This window comes from Eschrichtius robustus, chromosome 12 (genome assembly GCF_028021215.1).
Source record: "Eschrichtius robustus isolate mEscRob2 chromosome 12, mEscRob2.pri, whole genome shotgun sequence".
Classification (NCBI taxonomy): domain Eukaryota; kingdom Metazoa; phylum Chordata; class Mammalia; order Artiodactyla; family Eschrichtiidae; genus Eschrichtius; species Eschrichtius robustus.
This window is the reverse complement of record NC_090835.1, coordinates 5195907-5205996: the sequence shown is the minus strand read 5'-3', so window position 1 is coordinate 5205996 and position 10090 is coordinate 5195907. Positions and strand designations below refer to the sequence as shown.

The 10090-nt window shown below is 40.4% G+C and overlaps 1 protein-coding gene across 1 annotated transcript in view; it reads left to right on the top strand.

Annotated features, from left to right (window-relative positions):
- The first annotated feature begins 423 nt into the window (after window positions 1-423).
- Window positions 424-10090, top strand: part of PPARG (peroxisome proliferator activated receptor gamma) — a 126536-nt gene continuing 116869 nt past the window's right edge. The window contains exon 1 of the mRNA XM_068557219.1: window positions 424-464. The gene's annotated coding sequence lies outside the window, so the exon portion shown is untranslated. The remainder of the gene's footprint in view (window positions 465-10090) is intronic.

The following is a 10090-nucleotide window of genomic DNA, read 5'->3' as shown; positions in this document are numbered from 1 at the left end:
AACAAAACAAAACACCCGCAGACCACTGTGCGAAGGCGAGACCCGCGGGCCTGGAGAGGGAGGGCAGCTCCGGAACTCCACACCTCGGGTCTCCCCGACGTGACCGTGGGCATCTTCCTGGGCTCCGGCCGGTCCCTCCTCAGGGAAAATGGGACCATTTCTGGGTCGCCTCCCAGCGGCGGCTGTGAGGAACAAGCGAGGCCGGGCGCAGAGTAGGCGCTCCAGGGAAAGTGGGCGCGGCGAGCAGGAGTCCTACTGTGCGCGAGGCGGCGGCGGCCCGGCCGCTCCCCTCCCCCTCGAACGCCCGCCCGCCCCGCGCCCCCGCCCCCGCCCGCCCCCGGCCCGGCCTGGCTCAGCCGCTGCAGGCGGGGCCGACCGCACTCGGAGCCCGCGCCGGAGCCGCCGCCTGGGGCGCTCGGTTGGCCACCGGGACACCGGAGCGGACCGCCAGGCCACCGCCTCAGGTCAGAGTCGGGCTGCCAGGGGCGCTCGGGGCAGCGGCGCCGGGCGAGGGCCCGTGGACGGAGGGGCTCGCCGAGGGGCGAGGGGCCCCGGAGGAACCCGCGCTGAGGCGCGCTCCGGGGGGCAGGGGCCGACGGGCTCTCGGACGGAGGGGCCCCGGGCGGACGGGTCGTGGTCCGAGGGCACCGGGGCTGACAGGTCCCGGCCGAGGGTCGCGCCCTGAGGAGACGTCCCGGCACAGGGCTAGTACACAGGCGGCGGAGGGCACGGGCTGCGCGCGACGCGCGCGGGGGAGAGCGGCGGTCCGCACCGGCGACGCGAGACCGTGCGCCCCGCGCGGCCGGGACGGGCCCCTCGGCGCGCGCCTGCCCGGGGGTCTGAGAGAACCCGGGTCTCCGAGCCCCGGCGAAAGTGGGCAGGGGTCCGAGGGCTGCTCCCGGGGTACTTCGTGGCCGGGCGCGGGATCCCGTGCGGGTGCGTCCCGCGGCGACGGAGTCCGCCTCCAGCACCCAGACAGTGACCACTGCGGGGTCGTGGTGACAGTTAAGCTAGGGGCGCACTTGGGGGTCACCCAGCCTCGGTGCCCTTAAGCACCTTGCTGGCGGTGAGCCGAGTGGAAGGGCCGGGGAGGGGGGCTGGCTTGCCCGGGGGCAGGGGATGGAGAGCGCGGCCCACTCCCACCCCCGCAGTGGTCGGGAAGATGGCCTGCCGGCGCCGTGGCTCCTCCATGTGCCAGGCTCGATTCCTGCTCTTCGGAGCCTGACTGGGGTAGGTGGAGGTAGGGCAGCTTAACTGAAGTCTCTGGTCCCTCCGTGTAAGGGGTGGAAAGTGGGTGTGTATTTGTGGTACTTTCTGTCTCGGTATTTGGGGAGGAGCCTGAGGTAAGGAGGCAGAAACTGGGAGTAACCTATCTGCTGGTTTTATATAAGGTCACTTGTTAGGTAAAGAAGGGGCCTTTACCTCTGCTGGTGATCAGAAGGCTGCGTTTCTAAATCCTTCTTAACTCCCATTGCTTAGGTGAGTCGGCTTACTGTAACTGCACGTTGTTGAAATGTGTTGGTGATGCGTCCAAAATTTGCAAGATGATGATCATGATGATCGTGGTGATGATATTATATCGTTATTATTTTGTTGTGCTCTTGTTTTACCGCGAGAATTTAATTCACTTGGGTCTGAGAATAATGGTTGGGAAAATAGTGTCAATTATTTTAGGAAGCATAAAGTAAAAAAAAAAAAAAAAAAAAAAAAGTCTGTCATGAAGAAGCTGAAGTTTTCTTCTTTTCCTTTCAAAATTGGGGTCAAAATGTAAAATTAATTTGTATAGATCATCGTCTGAAAACAAAACCAGGCAAGATGACTAACTGAGTTGTATGAAAAACTCGATTTTAAAGTACATTATTTTCACGTTAACTGTTTTTATCATTCATGAAACAAATTGTAACTGGAGTTATTGAGAGAGCAATGACTAACACCCTTTAGAAGGGGCTGGGCAGATCTTGGACAGATCCCAGGTATTCGGTGGCAGTCTTGTTCATAGCTAAGTGATCAATCGCTGACTGAAAACAGGACCTCCTGATGGTCTAGATGATTTAGAAAACCCTTTTGGAATAGAGACTGACATAGACACTCATTGCAGCTTCTTTCTAAAGAAATACCTTCCACTCCTATGGAAGTTCTGTAGAAAATACTCAGAGATGCTACCAGTTAGCTTTTGCAGTGATATTTCAAAAGATCTTTTTCAAGTTTGAAAACAATTTTTGTGTTGTCTGTTTTCAGTCAGATTCACTCTGAAGTTAATACGGCACCATAGTATTCTTTAATATACAAAATTGTAAAATGAATGCTGTTAGCTAAAAAGTGAGGTTTGTTACAAAAGCATCCATTTTTGTCTTCATGTGTACTTCTCATCATTCTCCTTTATTTAAATTATAATGATATTTGACACTTCACTTGCCGATGATTATATCTTAAATTTAAAGATCTTAGAATCAATTAGTGACCGACTGCTCCATCTTTTGCAAATCAGTGGAAGGGGGGAAAAACCTGGTGATTTAATTTTTAAATCAGAACTTTTTCATGTTTAAAAGTTTGTTTCTTGCTTTTATGATAACTGCTATGAAAACATGGCATCAGTGAAGTATAAAGTTTTGGAGAATTCCAGGCTAAGTTTTTTGGGCACTTTTTTTTCATTCTTTTAAGTTTAAAAGCATATAATTTCTTTTTTTAATTAAAACTAAAATATTCACCAGCGTCATATTCTTTATTAAACTTAGAATATGTTGAAAATATTTTTGCAATTGGCATTTTTAATAATTAAATACACTATTTTTTTTGAAGGGACTAGTTTCCTTACTGTTCGTTTCTTTGTATATTTTTCAGAACTACATTTAAAAAACCATTAAATTGTAATTTTTTAAAAATCACAATATTAATTCCAAAATCCCTGTGACATTAAAGTTGTATTGTCCCTGTGTCTTAAAATTTATACAGGAAAAAAAGTATGACTTTAGGAGTATGCATTAGAAATAATACATTACTGATCACAGCTAATTGCTCTTAGTAAGTTATATGACTATAAACAAATGCTTATTTTTCTCTTCTGTAATTCTCTGAAAATAAGGATGTTTGCCACTAACCCTAATTATCAAGTTCATTATGTATTCGAAAGCTGTGTGAGTGGCACAGCTGTGGAAACATACACAAGTATTAATAATACATTTCATTTAGTTTTCAAATTGTGAAATGGTTTTTAATAACGAGAGACTTTCATGAAAACAATATTAAAATAATACTTTACAAATGTTTTATATATCCTGGTCTATTACTTTCTCTTCTTTCATAGGATTTATATATGCCCAATGGGTAGGACAGAAAATGTTGGTCTTTCTAATTTGTGGATGTTCTGCTGAATTCACTGTCACTTGAACTTGGAAATATAATAATGCCATAAGGTGTGGCAAATATACCGGAAGAATTTTTTGGTCTCATAGGATTCCACTAAATAAATATCAGCTGTAGAGGATTTTTTTGAATCACTAATCAAGAAAACTTGTTATAAGTCACCAGTCTATAGGCGTAAACATATGCCCCCTGACACCTTCAAAATTGTTAAACTGAATTTCTAACTTGCTTTTCTCATTTTCCCTAACAGATCTCCTCATGAGGGTAGCTGACCTCTCTTAAGGCCCTGTCCCTTTCTCTCTTAAGGCCTAAAAGCAACAAAAAGGGCAGCGATTTAAAATGCTTATTACAAAGGTCCTTTGAAACCGATCTAATTTGACTCCACAAAAGTACAATAAGATCTGTAAATAACCACCTTGCTAGCTAGCATAGATAGCCCCAGTGTATCAACATTCAGTTAGCTTCATAGCTTTCTAGATAAAATTTTCAAATTGAAGATTATTTATAATCTTCCTCGGCTTTGTCGTTTACTATTTGTATTGTATCACAATACAGAGGTAGGCTTGGGGGAGTTATATGGCATATCTTTTGAAGCTTATTTAATAAAAATGTCATATTTTAATTTTTATTTACCTACAATACTTAAGTAGGTTCTTGAAAGGAAATCAGCTCAAATAAAATAGATCGTATTTTGGGGAAAACTTTTGGAGATGTTAAGACAACAGCTATCCCCGATAATGGTATATACTTAAATTATTTTTTTATTTTAAAAAACAGGTTTATATATTCTTCATATTTTTCTTCAACAGTCAATGCACACCTATGTTTTAATAACAATGTGAATGTTTACATTTTTAACCATTTTAATTATTATAGTGAGGCAAGTCACTTATCCATTCTAAATCTCCATTTCCTTATCAATGAAATGGGAAAGTATTGCAATTATTGTTCTATGCTCTTTTTTTTGTATGATTTTCAGACTTTATCAGCAAACCTGTGTATCTTAAATGATATGACCTTGGCCCTGAATTTAATTGAGCTAATACTTTTCCAACTATTAATAGTTTACCCTAGTATTAATTTTGAGATTATTGTTAAGAATGAACTGAAGATAATGCTTGCCATGGGGTGATCAATTTATAAAATGTTTCTGAAATGAGAAATTTCATCATTATTCAGCTTAAAACTGTATTTCCTATTCTCTGGTGACTTCGGACAAAAATCAGCCTAGGAATTATTTTTGTTTTACTGATAATATCTCTGTGAGTCCTGCGTAGACACAGTGTGTATCCTTTCGTGTTGGTTTCTATGTCTAATGCGTTTAGAAGGTGCAGGCTGTGCTTTTATTTGATAAAGTTCTATTCTTTACATATTTTTATGGTGCACCCTGTGAATACTTAATGTGTGTTTGTTTTCTAGTGAGGCCTATGATCCTTCAGATCAAAAGACATTTTAGTATCACAGCTTAAAGACTAAATAGTGACTGTGCTTGTTATAAAACTTGGGGCTCTTTCTAAGAAGCTGCAGCCAAAAAATAGACTTTTAGTGGCTTGAAAAGTGAATTTGCCTCCTAGGAACCCAACAGTTTACTAGTAGGGACTCACTGGAAAAGCATATAATTAACCGTGCATCATCCAAATAATAAATTTTAAATTCTCCTTATGGATTGTTAAATAATCCATTTTATTGTCTCCTTTGCAAGCAAGTAAGGGCCTTGGCTCCAGGCCTGAACCTCCCACCCTGTTCCCTGAGTATGCAGCTACAGAGCCCAAGTGGGGACCTAACTAAGAGGATGGGGGGGCAGAGGGCAAAGAATGGCTTAGGCCAGTGCCTGTAGATGAGTGTTCCATGTTTTCGGTGGCTTCCCCTATGCGGGTGGGGAGTGGGGAGCAGCCCTAATTTCCGCTGTCTTCACGGTCTAGTTTGGCTTTCTCAGAGCCATTGCTATACCTTCAGCTATTCCAGTGACCAGGCCATTCTCAACTTGAAAATCTTTGGAGGGACGAGGTGCAATGAGGTTCTTTTCTCTACTGTGACTTCTCAGATGTGAAGGAAAGAAATGAAGTCATCAATTCATGTACCATGAATCATTTACAACAGAGATTTAAAACCTTACAGGGAGGATTTACACTCAATCCTGTAATAGTTTAGTTCAATTTGCTTCAGTGTCTTGTTTAAGAAACATTTTTCTTCCACTTCACTGGTTTTTAGAAAATAAATTCATTGCTAGTTTTACCTGATTTTTTAAGGAGCACTTTAATTTGTGGACTCATTTAGGAGAATTGTAATATGTGGATAAGCCTCTCTGAGACACATTTCCTGACCTTCTGGGAAGAGTTCAGATTAGCGCAGACCTGGGGTGAGAAGTCTGCACAGTTTACCACAGATAAGGAGAAGGTAGATAGGAGGGAGAAAAGTAGGGAAATACCCTGAGTGGGAGTGTAAGAGATCTGCGAGTGCTCACTTCCCACACGCGGCGGGTTGCACAGTAACCGTACAGACACCTGAATGAAAGGGTTGGTTTCTAAGAATTTACCCTGCCCCTCGGTGACATCATAGACTTTTAGGACAGCTTTAAATTCTGAAGTTGCCACTTAGCACTGTTTCTCTCTTGGGCTCTATAAGTTGCTTCAGGAGAGAATCTGGGAAAGTGAATGGAAAGAGGATATTCTTATCCTGCATGTTTAAGGAGTAACTATTCCTTTACAGCGAAGGCGATGGGGAAACATACCTATCAGACTGCCAGGGGCAACGATGAGGTGCTGGAAAGAACTCCTTAACATTGACCCCACCCCACTGGCCGTCATTTTGCCGCCAACACCGTCTGTGTCCTTTGAAAGTTTGGAGTCCACTTGCAAAATGCCAGTATTTCCAGCAGGGTTAATTCTTTAAGACATCCTCAGCAAAAATTTGAAAGGTTAGTTCCTGGTGTGCTTGCTACCTGCAAGCAAGGCTTTTAAGGAATAGTAATTAAACACACTTGGAATTTGAAAGAGGGGATCAGGAGAAGGAAAAATAAAATTAAAGTGATTCATGTCCCCAGTTCTCCATAAACCACCCTTCACGAAACCAAATATGAAAATAGCCACTTGAAATAGCCGTGATAGGAAGGGATATGTTCTCCCACACATGAATTTGTTTTTCTCTTAAAAATCAACACATGAGAATTCCCTGGCAGTCCAGTAGTTAGAACTTAGTGCTTCCACTGCTAAGGGCCCAGGTTCGATCCCTGGCTGGGGAACTAAAATCCCACAAGCTGTGTGGTGTGGCAAAAAAAAAAAAATCAACATGCATCGTAATTCTTCCTTGAACCATTTTTTTCCTTCAGAAAAACAAATTGTCATTCTTAAATGTCAGTTTATCCAAGAAATCTTATCAAATTTAAGGCCAGGAGTTAGTAGTTGGTTAATGTAATTAGATATCTGAATATTACCTCTTGCTATGTCTTTTCTCTGTGACGTTAAACAAATTATGTAATCTCTTCATGAGTTAGTTCTTCCAGACTTTTAAAGTAGCTTTCTAATAGATTGAAATGAGAGGAGTCTTTCAATCATGTCATAAACAATATGCCAAAGACATATAAATAATGCCTAATACTTTGGCAGATCCACAGATCACAAAATTTTATACCTACTTTATTTTGCCTTTTTTTTTTTTTCCAAAAATAGTTATGGGAAGCCAACGTGTATCTGATAGAAATAGAAGCTTAGCAGCCACCTCAAAAGCAAGTTCATTAATTCTGTGAATGAGCTGATAGGCAGTGTTTAACAAGTATAGGCCACCCTCATGGGTATGACTAAGCATATTGCTTACTTGTCATTCACGTTTCCACAGTGTTACTGAAGTCTGAATCTAAATCAGAGAATCCCCAAGTCTTACTGTACTCAATGTTGTTCTTTTCTGTCAGTTGATAATTACCTGGGTTTTGTAAACAAGGTTTTGATTGTGTATGGACAAGTACTTATAGAAAATCTTTCTCTTTTTTATATGGTGGATGGAGTTATGAAAGAGAACAAACACATGAATGGTATATATATAAATGAAGAAGATACTGTAACAAATTATTTGCATATGTTAATAAAATCCAGAAGAGTGAAGAAAACACTCAGGCATTTGCCATTGTAGGATTACTACATGTTTTCCTAAAGCGTTTGGAACTAATTAGAAATACCCTGGCTTTATTTAAAGGCAATATAATATATTTTTAAACTTTGTTTTCAACAAGGTCCAAGTTTGTTGACTTTTAGGACTAGAGCAGTGCAATGTCTACAAAAACATAGATTATTAATTTCTTGAAGCAGGTACTAACTGGTTTTATTCCTTTTTGTATCTCCAGCACATAGCATGGTACTTATTAGGTACTTAATACATGATTTTAAAAGAATAAAGAAATAATCTAAAGTGTGGTCCTTGGACCAGCAGCCTCAGCATCATCTGGGAACTTGGTAGAAATGCAAATTCTCGGGCCCCACCCCAGACCTACTGAATCAGAACCTCTGGGGATGGGGCCCGGTAATCCATCTTTTAACAAGCCCTTCAGGGCATTCTCATGTGTACTGTTTGGAAACCTCTCACTCCAGATGATCCCTGCATCCCATCTGAGAGCGTAGAGCCCAATGCTCTGCGCAGTTAATTTGGATTATTTTTAGTAGGCCTTACTTTTGCCTATAGTTAAGTCCCTTGCCATATTATCCTATTGGTAGAATCTCTTGAGGTCATCCTGTAAAATTACCTCTGTTGGTTTGGCATTTTATTACTTAGAGAAGCTCAGTCTTGTTTTCAATAAGCTTGTGTCAGTAGAGGCTCCCCGGCTCCCGTCTTAGTCCAGGCATCACTGGTTCCTCTTACCTTAGAATGGTTGCCCGGAATCCTGAGCCTCCAAGTTCAAAGACTGGATTTTATAAAATCTCTGAGGATGATATGACCCTAGAGGACCCACATTAAACAGACTTACAAGATATGGATTTGTAAACTTCAGTTCCAGTTTAATAACAGTAGAAAATGTGCCAGTCCTGGTGATTGTTGATGATAGTTTTTTTTAAATCCTAAAATTCTATAATTCAGGAATTGAAGAAACTTGTACTCTTATGTGTAGCTGATGTCACTGTCACTTAGTTCTGCCTGCTAAAAAAGCAATTGGGCAATATATTGCACCCTCTGCTGCTATACCCTCACTTCTGAGATTTTTTTCCAAAGAAATGTAGGATATAGGACAAGCCACATACACAAAGACCTTCATACGAACATTGTTATAGGAACCAATATTTGGAAATAACTATTCAACAGCAGGGGAATGGTTAAGTAGATTATGGTGTAATCACTAGGTGGAATGTTATGTAATCATCAATGACAAATTAGAAAACTAGAGCAAACCTGAAAAATATTTTTTAAAAAGTAACATAAAGAATGTATGTGCACCATTGATTGCAACCTTATATAAACATGTATATATGAAGTCTGGAAGGGACTATACAAAAATTATGACAGTTATATTAAAATAGTGAGGTATGGAGGGCTTTTTGTTTTTATATTTTTCTCTCTTCCAAAGTTTAGCCAGTAATATAAACTTACGTCTATAATTAAAAGCCTACATTTATTGCTTTTTTTTTTAGTATGTCTATGACGCTGATCAGTAAAGATCAAGCAAAAAGTAAATTAAACATTGAGAACCCATCTAGCTTTTTTATTCCTTTAAAGCCATTGAAGATAATGTGAGACACTACATGAATTCATTGCTGTTATACCCAGTTTTATTTCATACATAATTTTATTACATATATTGGGCTTGTCTGTACTCTGCTGGACTAGCCTGTATTTGGGAGGAAAAAATATCCCATCTTTGTTACAGCCTCTTAATTTTCTCAGCCATACATAAGGTTTGATTTTGTTGATTTCTTTGGGCCTGTGCACTCTTTGATCTTTAGCATACACCAACAACCAAGCTTTTTTTAAACACTGGTTTCCAGAGCTATTTTATTTTCAAGCCCCCCCTTTTAAGTTTTTTTCTAAAAAATATATATCTATTATGGGTTTTTTTTCCCTAAAATTCAATAACCTCAGGATAGAGTTGTCTTCTGAGTCTTGACAGAATACTGAACTTATAACCATAAATAGCTGATGGAGAAGCACATGAAGGTAAACTTCTACTACAAATGGTCATTATGAGACCTTGATGTAATTTGTGATAATAATTTTTAAAATAACAAGAGCTTTAAAATAGCAAATGAGTAGAGGTTTCCCAAAATCTTGTCAGACCTCTAAGTGAATGCTGTAAAAGATATATATATATATACACACACACACACATACACAGCAATATATATATGTGTGTGTGTGTATACAATACACATACGCAGAGCAATATCCTTTGAATTAATTAATTTTTCCTTTTTTCTGTTGCATTGTTCTAGAAATCCCAAAGGGAATATTAAGTAGTTTTGCCTTTGACCCAGATTACAGGTTACATTTTTCTTGTCACTTTCTTTGGAACTTCTTTTGAGAAATTTGTATCAGTCTGATGTCTTTGGAATAGTCTTTATCTAAATGAAAACAAAGTTTTAAAAGCTTTTTAGAAACTTTATATCAGAGATACTAAGTAATATTTCTCTCTTCTTTCTCCTCCCCCCGACCCTGCCCTGCCCTGCCCCTATCATTTCTTATGATTTAATTCTCAATACAGCCCAAGGCAAACCTCAGCTAACAAAACTCAGTTTATGGCTCTCAGAAT